At 45.2% G+C, this 10960-nt stretch overlaps 1 long non-coding RNA gene across 1 annotated transcript; it reads right to left on the minus strand.

Annotated features, from left to right (window-relative positions):
* Window positions 1-3770: 3770 nt before the first annotated feature.
* Window positions 3771-4900, minus strand: LOC136524846 (uncharacterized). Its single transcript, XR_010776210.1, has 3 exons — window positions 4744-4900; window positions 4392-4666; window positions 3771-4313 (listed from the first exon to the last, which is right to left on the minus strand). It is a non-coding gene; the product is annotated as an uncharacterized lncRNA (long non-coding RNA).
* Between the last annotated feature and the right edge of the window lie 6060 nt (window positions 4901-10960).

The following is a 10960-nucleotide window of genomic DNA, read 5'->3' on the forward strand; positions in this document are numbered from 1 at the left end:
GCTCTAGAACGACTACGTGTTTCAAGTTGCTACTCAGCAGAACACACTCTACTCGGCTACACTGTTTTCTTCAAAGGAAGGGCGCAGTACATCCAAGATTGGTGTCAACGGCACAACAGAACAACATGGACCAGACGAAGCTCACAGGCATTAGTCTACCCAAGATCGATGTGATGCTGGATCAGGTGCTGGTCTGCATCGGATAGTCACGAGGCAGACTGGAAGGATCAACCCGGAACTGCTAGATGAGGGAACGTATCCCACATCACAAGACTTCTTCCATCTGCCAGTATGGACTATCCAGCGAAATACCGCTGAGAGATTAGTCTACCTCTAATCTCTATCACAAGACTTCTTCCATCTACTACAAGATATACAAGACTTACAACTCACGCCCGGGGGTTGCTCTACTTCACAAACTATCATATTCATGACTACAAGACTTCAAGATCTACACCAAGACTTTATTGGTTTGCAGCAGCTCGCTAGGGGGGTATTTATAGGCCAAGGAGCGACATACATGGACCTAGTGCACCAACAAATCCAACCTGAAAAAGGATTCAGAGAAGTGACAGAAAGCAGTAAAGGAAAAACAACCGCGCATGAAGACATAATACTCGAGGACGGTATATCCGGAAGAATATGCCAACACTGTACAACTCGTGACTGAGCAGCATTTACACTCAACCAGCACCTACCACCTACCACCTACCTCTGACAGAAAGTAGGCTACCTGAGAACATGACAAAAGACCCTCTATCCGAGTTCTTCTTGAACAAAAGAACCGGGATATATGCTCGGGGGCTGCAGGGTACATATCCTCAGAAGAGATTTTCGGTTTTTTCCAACGATAAAGATCCAAGACCCTCCAACTTTTTATTCTAAATAGTAAGAGGCTCGGGGGCTACACTCAGTAAGTGCGCTTTTTCTTCAAAAAAGTGCACATCACTCACGAGACGTCTTCAAGAAAAGACCACTTCAAGGCTTCTCTTCGAAAGAACCCAGACCGAGCTTGTTTCACCAAACGAGGCCAGAGAAACAAGGAGGCTTTTGAGTTCAACCATGAAACGCTCGGGGGCTTGTCGATGCAGGACCCACAGGGTTCCCCAGCGGTATGACTACAAGTCGTGGGCCCTGGCCTGGCCCACGGACCGAAGCAGAAAGGGGTGCAGCAACTGCTACACTGAATCCGAGTAGAATAGGCCAGACTAGCCGAACTCCCATAGGAAAGTACCTTCTGTATTTAGATCAGGACACCTTATTTGGATCCGACTAGGATTGTAACCGCACCATAGTCTTCTCTATTGATATAAAGAGAGACTATGGGCACCCCTGTAAAAGAGAAGAGAACATACCAATCAATCCAATGCAAAAGGCTAATGCTGACTGGACGTAAAGTCTATTACTCGATCACGGTCGAGGGCCCAAACCAGTATAAATTGACTGTCTCTTGCGTTCACCGTTGAGTTCCGCACTAGCCGAAGCCCGAACAACTGTCTCGGATACCCCCGTGACAGGCTATTGGTGGTAAAACATCGACAACTAGGGCAGCGAATGGGAGGATTAGAGGGTCTTGCCCTACACTCACGCTTGCCTGAGGAGATGGAGTCTTCGCCCGTTGATGCGCCTTTCTAATGCTGTTTCTGGTTGCTGTGTGTGATGAGTGATTCCACCAAGTGGTGATGTAATAATTAGGGTAAACCTCTCTATTTGTACCCTTCTAAGACAGGTATTCGATGTATAACTTGTGATATCGACTGAGATTCAATAATGTGATGGCATGATCTTTTGGGACTATCACATTATGGTTTGTATCTGTGGATTTCCCTTCGAGGAAATCATGGATCATTTCACCTCCCGAGCGGTGCGTTCCTCGACATACTCACTAAGCCCTCTATCCGCTTGGAGGCTGAGTGTGAGGAACCACCCGAACTAAACCCCTAGGTCAGCATGCGGGTGGTGGCTGCAAACCTAGACTGGGCAAAACCACTCATCGAGTTCCTGGAGCACGAAATTCTACCACTCGACAAAGATGAGGCTAACCAAATATAGAGGAAGGCAAGGTCTTATGTCATGGTGGACAAAGATACACCGCAAGAGCACAACAGGGATCCTCCAGCGGTGCATACCCATCAAAGATGGGATAGAAATCTTACAAGAGATCCATTTGGAAGCATGTGGGCATCACACAGCACCAAATACTTTGGTGGGAAAGGCCTTATGGCAAAGATTCTACTAGCCAACCGCTGTCAAAGATGCCCATCAAATCATCAGAACCTGCGAAGGGTGTCAATTCTTTGCCAAGCAAAAACATGTGCTATCTCAGGAACTGGAGACGATCCTGATCACATGGCCCTTTGCCATATGGGGACTTGACCTGGTTGGGAAACTCCCGAATGCACCAGGAGGCTTCAATCATTTGTTCATGGCAATCGACAAATTCACCAAGTGGATTGAGTCTAAACCCATAACGATAATCTCGGCCGGCAAGGCAATTGAGTTCATCCAAGAGATTATTAACCGATACAGGGTCATGAACACAATCATCACCGATAAGGGCACCCAATTCATGGGGAGTGAGTTCATCGAGTTCTGCGCCGATCACCAAATCAATGTGAGATGGGCATCGGTTGCCCATCCGCAAACCAATGGCCAAGTCAAGAGAGCCAACGGCTGCATCCTCCACGGCCTCAAACCCCAAATTTTCAACAAACTTAACAAGTTTGGGGGAAAGTGGGTCGACGAACTCTAGCCAGTCTTATGGGGGTCTATGGACTACGCCAAGCAAGGCCACAGCCCACAGGGTTCACACCTTTTCCCTAATTTATGGGGCGGACGCCGTTCTACCCAAAGAGGTCAGTTATGCCTCCCGTCGGGTACGCACGTACAACGAAGATATGGCAGAAGCAGCCTTGCAAGACTCCCTCGATAGTCTTGATGAATATCATGGCACAGCACTTGTGCGATTAGCTAGATACCAGCAGCAGCTTCGCAAGTATCACAGCAAGCATGTCCGGCCACTCAGCTTCTCGACAGGGGACTCAGCCCCCATGGGAAGGGCCGTATGTCATTGTTGAGGTGCTACGTCCAGGAAAGTACAAGCTCGCTACGATGCAAGGTGCAGTCTTCAAGAACGCATGTAACATCAGCCAGCTATGACGCTTCTACGCAAGTATGTGGCGTGATCGTATTTTGTGTCAAAATAGTCACCAATGGGAATAAAGGAGTAATCGTTGCCTCATCGAGCGCCGCATGGAAGGTTCCCCAAGATACTCGGGGGCTATCCGTACATACCATTTTTCTATTGCAATTTTAGCACCTCAACAAGTTATACTAAGAGGGTGTTTAGTTTGAGCTACTAAACTTTAATAGCTACTAAATGGTTTAGTTACTTTTAGTAACTCCAGAGTTACTAGAGAGGACTAAAGCTCTTTTAGTAGCTTTTAGTTATAACGTTTGGTTAAAAAGTTACTAAAGTAACTAAAAGCTACTAAATTTAATAGCTACGCGCCGAACCAAAAATGCCCTGACTCATCGAGGCACTCGGGCTACCTACCCGAAAATTCCACCATGATTCAACCTTAGGCTACCTCCCAATATGGCTGCACTGGCCTGTTGGGGACGCTCGGGGGCTACTAATAGTCGATTCAGGGCAGAGTTCTGTTCTCTAAACACCCAGATACATTATACTAACCTATCGAGGTGTTTGGGGGCTACAATCATGCTACTAAGCACCAGGCAACAGAAATCTTCAAAACATCCAAAATATTATCATAAAAGATCCTTTGTACATGATGCGTATAGGATGTAGGGAGTGCACAAGCAAGCTACGCATCATGAGGAGCATCGCGGATGATGTCCCCTATGTTCACTGCCGCTGCAATGGCGTTGGTGGCGCTGCTGAAATTGGCGATCAACGCCTTCACCTCCTCCCGTCTCAACCCCGGCAAGAACCCCGTCGCCATCTGGCGCAGGTCTTCGCTGGTCCAGAGCCGGGCGGTGGTCAGAGTAGTGGCGACACCATGACGAATGCCATGGCGAACCACTTCCGCGAGCCGTGTCAGCAAGGCGTGGAGGCGCTGCTCGAGGTTCGCACCCACAGGGGATTCCACGTTAACAGCAACAAGCGCCGCCCCAAAGAGCGCCTCGCGCCGGTCGCGGTGGGCACCCGCTAGATGCGCCGCGGCACGGGAGTCGGCCTCAGCTTCACGACGGTTGCGCATTGCTTCCACCGTCTGCTTGGCCATGTCGTCGTTGACCAGGCGTAATTCCACCACCTCGCCCGCGCGTGGCGGATAACTGCTCCCGGATGGCTGAAAGGAGAACAAGAAAACCCACACTAAAGTCTGCCATCACACGAAGCAGATGAGCAAGATCATGCCAATGCTTACCGATGAGTTGCGCTTGAGCTTCAGCAGCCGCCGCCTCAACCGCAACCGTCTCTCGCTGGGCTGTGGCAAGTGCCACCTTCATGGCTGGAAGACAACCGAAGCCGGTCCACCTCCTGATCCTCTTCCACGGTGGCTTGGCGGGGGCATCCAGCTCCCTTATCAAAGCACGCTCCGCGTCGCTGGACGAGTTGAAGGAAGAGGAGCCCGCTGAGCGCGGCGATCGGGGCCCGGTTGGACGCAGTGATGAAGGACCCGCCTGATCGGAGAGAAAGGGCCTACGAGAAGAAGGCACTGTAGAAGTTAGGCGGAGTCAGATCTACCCGAATCAGAGGACGACAAAACCCGCGCTTACCCGAACTCCAGCAGCGCAGGGCGGAGGCGAGGAAGACCCCTTGACTCTCTCCTCTTGGACGACTCCTCTCTCGGTCGCTTCCCATTTGCCATTAGATTGGATCTAAAAGAAGGGGTGCCGGGGTGAGAGAGATAGCATGGGGAAGGTGAGCCTGACAGAGAACGAAAATGTAATCGTACTTACCCTTTCGCTTCCTCTGCTTTTATAACAGGAAAGGCAACGCGGCCGATCGACTTCCCTGCGGCTGCACCGGATGACAACGACAGTTAGGGCGTGTTTAGTTTCAATTTTTTTTTATTCTACAGTAAAAGAGAATGTATGGACATATGCATGTAGTACTAAATATAGACGAAAAAAAACTAATTACACAGTTCTCCGCAAAATCGCGAGTCGAATCTTTTAAGCCTAATTAGTCAATGAAAAGTCTTAAGTGCTACAGTAACCCACATGTGCTAATGACCGATTAATTAGTATCATTAGATTCGTCTCGCAGTTTCCTGATGGGTTATGTAATTTGTTTTTTTATTAGTATCCAAAACCTCCTCCCAGCATCCTTCCGACACATCCGATGTGATACCCAAAATTTTTTACCTCGCCAACTAAATACACCCTTGAGCCGAGGCCACGTCCCACGATCTCGGCAGCACACGCTTTCCAAGTAGAACCATGCATGGGGAGACGAGCCGCCAACGCTGACGTTCCGACTTCGCCGGTAAGAAACCCACCCGCATAACCGCAGGGGCAGTGGGACCTAGTCGCCCCAAATTTGACGAACCCTCACGCTAAGCTGGAGCACTCGGGCGATCCAATACTTGGGCTAGGAACCTGGCCCAGTTTACACCCTTCAATTGGTGCGAGCGGTAATTTTTACCAACCCAATGATCAACAGAGTCAGAGGAAATTCGGAGAGCCACCGGTATGGCTCTAAAACCTCTGACACCAAGTGTCACGCAAATCCCTCGAATATTCGAATGAGCTCGAAGTACGTAATCTCAGAGGACGCATGCCCCTTGAAGAAACCGGAAAAATGATTGATTAAGTTCGGACCAAAGTGCCGTGTCCTATACTAAGACACGGGCGTTCCCTCATTCTACCCGTTACTTGCTCAAAGAACAACATGCGCCAATGCCTCTAGTTGCTCACGCATTCGTCATTCGCCTCGGTGGATCCTAACCTGGGACACTCAATTTCATGGGCTTCCAAGTATAACGGGCACCGCCCTATACTATACCCTTAGTCGATATACTTGTGTTGACCAGAGGCCTCACCAGAGCAGGAGAGCCCAAAGAAACGAAAAGTATTTGGCTCAGTGGAAAAAAAGGCTCGCACCGAGTCGAATGTTAAGTAACAGCAGTGTATTTCCATACAGCAATTTCCTTTTCTATCAAAACTCTGTTACCTCTTCCTTTTTGACAAGCAGTTCAGGACAAAGGTCGATTCAGGAGTGGCCCGAGCTTTTCGTCGCCAGGCTACCAACGCAGCAACCCCGGTGGGTCATGAGCGCAGCAGTGCAGGTGGCAGGAACCAGGCAGCTCAGATCCCCTGTCCCGTCTATCCTTATCTTCAAGGCAGGACTTAATGACACATGGTGTACAGGACCTACGTGTACATTCGGGCGCCAGGGATACCAGAGTCCCTGTGCGCAAGATGCCTTCTAACCCTAAATTTCTAAATTTCTAAAAAGTGTTACAGTAGCCATCACATCGAATCTTACGATACGTGCATGGAGCATTAAATGTAGACAAAAAAAACTAATTGCACTGTTTGGTTGGAAATCGCGAGACGAACGTTTTGAGCCTAATTGGTCCATGATTGAACACTAATTGACAAATAAAAACGAAAGTGCTACAGTAGCCCAAATTCCAAAATTCGACCAACTAAACACGGGCTCAGCAACCGAGGCTGTGTTTAGTTTCAGGAAGTTGGAATTTGGGGGTACTGTAGCACTTTTCGTTTTTATTTGGCAATTAGTGTTCAAACATGGACTAATTAGGCTCAAAACGTTCGTCTCGCAATTTCCCCCCAAACTGTGCAATTAGTTTTTTTTCGTCTACATTTAATGCTCCATGCACAGGCCGCAAACATTCGATGTGATAGGTACTGTAGCATTTTTTGAGATTTTGGGGTGGAACTAAACACGCGCCGAGCAGAGCATGTAAAGCCACCTCGATACTCGAGGACGGCTAACGCCACCAATTTGAAGGCCTCGCCACTCGAGGAATACTAATCGGGACCTACGGTACCCGAGGATTACAGGGGTTTGCAGCCCTAGCGGACGAAGCTATTCGACTAGGTTGTCATTAAGTCCTATAGGGGCCACTGTTGTATATATGGGATCAGGGTACCTTCACCGCTCGTATACCCGATCCATGCCTGTCTACCGGGCCGAAGACGATGAGGGATGAGGCCCATGAAGGTCAGGCGAATCCACCAACTTGGAGATCAAGTCATTCTGAGGATATCCGGTGCTGTCATATCCAGGCGTAGGATGGAATCATTCTGTTGCGCATTCTATGTAATAAACTAGGAAGCCAATCTGTTAGCTGATCAAATCTATTGTAACCCTACCCCTCGCACTACATAAGAAAGGGTAAGGGCCTCCCGATCGAGATCCCATCTTCTACATTCTAGCGCATAGCTACACGCAGCAGCCCCTGTAACCGAGCATACGAAACAGAGAGACTTCAAACTGGACGTAGGGCACCACGTGCCTCATCCAGTATAATCCCTGTGTCTTGTATGCTACCATCTGATTCATCTTATGCGAATAGCTACTAGGAATTGCCAGAGCTAATTCTTCCGACAATCATCATCCACATGAAGATTTTAGTCTTTGCTGGAATTTTACCTTTCCAATTTCTTTTATGGTAAAGACCAGCATTATTTCTAGTTAGGCCAATATACACTGTCTTAACAGAAAATTTGCTATTATTTTCCAATTTCCAAAAGACAACATCAGTTTCATTAATAAGTTGAAAATCTGCCACATCGCCCCAATTTTTCTCCAAGTTAGAGAAAAGATTACGCATAACACACATGAAAGTATAATAGTTCTTTTATCATCAAGAGAACAAGAAAGGTAAGAAGGAAGAGGGGAGAGAAATATTTCCAAGATGCAAGGAGCAAACATGGCGCAAGGTGGGTTTGTGTTGTTTAGCACATGAACAGTCTATTTGTGCTATGCGCATATGTAAAGATGTTTTATTTTGGTTAAATCAATATGTGCTAATATGATTCTTTAAGCTCACGAACTGTTTTAGCTTCAGATCCATTTAGGTGCTATGGATTTGGATGTAGCACTTGTTCTTGAAAAGCCTGCAGCCATTACAGAAGAAAGTATGGTAATTGGGAATGGTAGAATAGGTTGTCTTTAAGCTTGATGAAATTGACAATGGCTGAAAATGTCAAGCCATCGATGCAAAGAATTCATGGAGAAGCTTAAAGAACACTCCCACTCTGTTGTGGGGAGTCTCATGGATGAGTTGACGACGAGGAAGTTCAATTGGTCGCTTCCCATTCATGATCATGTAACAAACATGATGAAGCTAAAACAGTTCATGGAAGCTCAAAGAATCATATTAGCACAAGCTGATTTAACCAAAATATACATGTTTTATATGTGCGTAGCACAAATAGACCATTCATGTGCTAAACACCACAAACCTACCTTGCGCCATGTTTGCTCCTTGCATCCTGAATTTTTTTTCCTCTCTTCGTTCTTACCTTACTTGCTCTCATGATGATAGGAGAACTAGCTATTATACTCTCATGTGTGTTCTTCCTTTCCTTGAGGCTATATCCTTCTATGTTGGGACTTCTAGAACTTTCATGGATCCATCTATTTATACACCCTCCAGCCATGACTTTACGCCATGTTTACATGGTCAATTATATTGCATGTATGCATAAAGCAACGGTAGTAGCACAACATGAATATGTTCATTAAGCTTCTACCCACTATAACTTAATTAGTAACCAATGTGCATGAACATTAGTACATGGTGACTAATTAAGTAATATTAATAGGCACTATTATAAAGCACCGCATGAGTCCTTTTAACACATATTCATGCATGCGTGTAACACACATTTATTTAGTATATGCTGTAGCAATTGACCTTTGGATCTTAATGCACACACTAATTTTATTTGAAGAGAGAGGAGAGGGTATCTCAACCCATAATTCTTATTCTTTAAGTCTAGCAACCATCACACATAGACCTTTTATAATAAGAATTAATTTCACTAATTACATGGGCCACGCCATCTTCTAAACACAACACAAATTTCACCACTTTTAACCTGAGCTTCAGTTACATCCTTATTATGTCACTTAGCTCAAAGAGAATTGGTGCTACCTTACATAAAGGCTCAGTATAGAGCCAAGGATCTAGCCAGAATCTAGTATTCCTGCCATCTTTGACAGTAATACTTCTTCCCTGCAAATATATATCCTTTATTTTGAGTACGTCATACCACACAGGGGAATCATTCACTTTATGACTCACCTCGTGAATTGAACTATTCCTCATATATATATTTGTATCTAATGATTTCCTGTCATAAACCATTCTCCCTCTCTAATTTCCACCACCACTTATGCAACAAGCTACTATTAATTTTCCTCAAGTTTTTACCTTTCTTTTTGCTTTTACAAATCTTTTCCCACCTGATCAGATGATACTTCTTTTTAGGACCACCACCTTGCCAAAAGACTCAGAATATTTTTTTCTTTTCCTTTTACCATTAGCACATTTATGAAAATAGTCAGTGTTGTTATCACCATTGAGCAGCCATGTCTCATGACTCCTCTCATATACCAATACATTTCTCATTATAAAAAATAAAAAATAGTCAATGTTAATACATATTGGACCCGTTGACCATCCCTTCTAGTCACTATGAGTTACGTGATAGTATTGGGAAAAGAATTAAACTATCGGACATTTAGTACAAAAGCTGACCGATCAACAACTAGCCATCAGCTATAGTTCATGAATAGCCTGGTAATTGTATAACTGTTGGCTATCATGTTCATTTGCCTTGTGTCACATTAAGACGGTTGGAAATACTTTGCCCCATCATCTTTCTGATGTAGTGCCTGACTGGTCAACATCTAACCGTCGGCTATACTTCGTACCGTAGGCTATTTCATACAAAGGGCAACGGGTTGACTTGTAACTATCGGTGATACATTAACCGTTGGCCATTTATATTATCCCTAGCTACCCGTTGGCCATTGCGTTTCTCTGTTGGCATAAGTTGCATTTCTAGTAGTGTCAGTTCATCCGCCGTTCCCTTCCCATGATCAAATTCCTTCAGTGCCATTGAAAGCTACAAGAATCCGTTATGTGCCATCTAAAAATATAGTTTCCCTTCAATGCAATCCATCATCCCTTTGTGCCATTATAATTACATGACAGTAAAATTGCTTTGTTAGTTGGTATTAAACAATAACTCTACCCTTAGATTTTGTAGTCCCTTGTGTGCCATTACAGTTACACAACAGTTGTTAGTTGGTATTGAAAAAATAACTCTACCCCTTACAATTTTTAGTTCCTTTTGCGCCATTGAACTAAGTTAAGCACATCAATATCCTTATGATATACGAATGCCCTTCTTCAATAAACAGGAGCAGAAATCCCAGCTATCATGCAGGGAGCTTTCGAACAGCGCATAGGCACCAATGTGGCTGAACCTTCCCACGACCATGCAGATAAAGAGTGGGTAGCACTTTATGTGTGGCCCATATACAGATTTATGTTGAGAAGAAGGACGATGAGGGCCATAGATGCCATTGAAGCTTACAGCATTGCAATCGAAGAATTGCGCTAGCACCTTACTTGATGGACGACGGAGGTAGAGAATGAATCCATAAGTACAAACAGAAACATATATAAAGAGAATCAATAAACTTGAATTGTGATGTTTGGTCACGACTTTAGAGTGACCAAATGTCACAATAAGTTTCAGAGAAACATAAAGAATTACATACAAAGAGGAGGAAACAAATAATTAATTCGAAATCTTAACACACACATATTGGATTCTCCTTATGCAGAAGAGCTGAAGGAAAACAAAAGATCTTGTCACGAGTCACGACTTTTATTTAGGTAGTAGAGTAGTGACTATTGTTTGAAAAAAAATAATGTGGACTGGTAATTCGTATATAAAATCATGTCATATCAGACATTGATCCGACAACAATGGACCACCC

The sequence above is a fragment of the Miscanthus floridulus genome, chromosome 18 (genome assembly GCF_019320115.1).
Source record: "Miscanthus floridulus cultivar M001 chromosome 18, ASM1932011v1, whole genome shotgun sequence".
Classification (NCBI taxonomy): Eukaryota; Viridiplantae; Streptophyta; class Magnoliopsida; order Poales; family Poaceae; genus Miscanthus; species Miscanthus floridulus.